Source organism: Colobus angolensis, unplaced genomic scaffold (genome assembly GCF_000951035.1).
Source record: "Colobus angolensis palliatus isolate OR3802 unplaced genomic scaffold, Cang.pa_1.0 Scaffold60, whole genome shotgun sequence".
Taxonomy (NCBI): Eukaryota; Metazoa; Chordata; class Mammalia; order Primates; family Cercopithecidae; genus Colobus; species Colobus angolensis.
In genome coordinates, this window is record NW_012119599.1 from 1,872,596 (window position 1) to 1,873,149 (window position 554).

The following is a 554-nucleotide window of genomic DNA, read 5'->3' on the forward strand; positions in this document are numbered from 1 at the left end:
AGGCTGCCTGGCTGAGAGAGCCACAAGCCGAGGCAGACAAACTGAGTGGGAAGCAGAGGGTGGGAAGACACGGGGCTTCCTCCCATAGGGCTCATTGCCTTTGGTGAGAGACGGGGCTTCCACCCTACAAAGGGAAGCCCAGAAAACACTGGGCATGGGGATGAAACAGAGACACTGAGAAGGTGGAGTGAGGCAGGGAAGGGGACGTAGAGAGACAGACTGAAGATGAGGAGGGAGGAGGAGAGACAGGACAAATGAGGGGCCGACAGGAGGGGAGAAGTCAGGGGGACCAGGCCAGGCACAGTGACTCACCCCTGTAATCCCAGCACTTTGGGAGGTGGAGGTAGGTGGATCACGAAGTCAGGAGTTCGAGACCAGCCTGGTCAATGTGGTGAAACCCCGTCTCTACAAAAAAAAGTACAAAAATTAGCCGGGTGTGGTGGCGTGCGCCTGTAATCCCAGCTACTTGAGAGGCTGCAGCAGGAGAATTGCTTGAACCCAGGAGGCAGAGGTTGCAGTGAACCAAGATTGTGCAACTGCACTCCAGCCTGGGC

The 554-nt window shown here is 56.7% G+C and overlaps 1 protein-coding gene across 3 annotated transcripts in view; it reads left to right on the plus strand.

The window, feature by feature from the left end:
• Positions 1–554, plus strand: part of EML2 (echinoderm microtubule associated protein like 2) — a 39,626-nt gene that overhangs the window by 20,979 nt on the left and 18,093 nt on the right. The gene's annotated exons all lie outside the window — the stretch shown is intronic.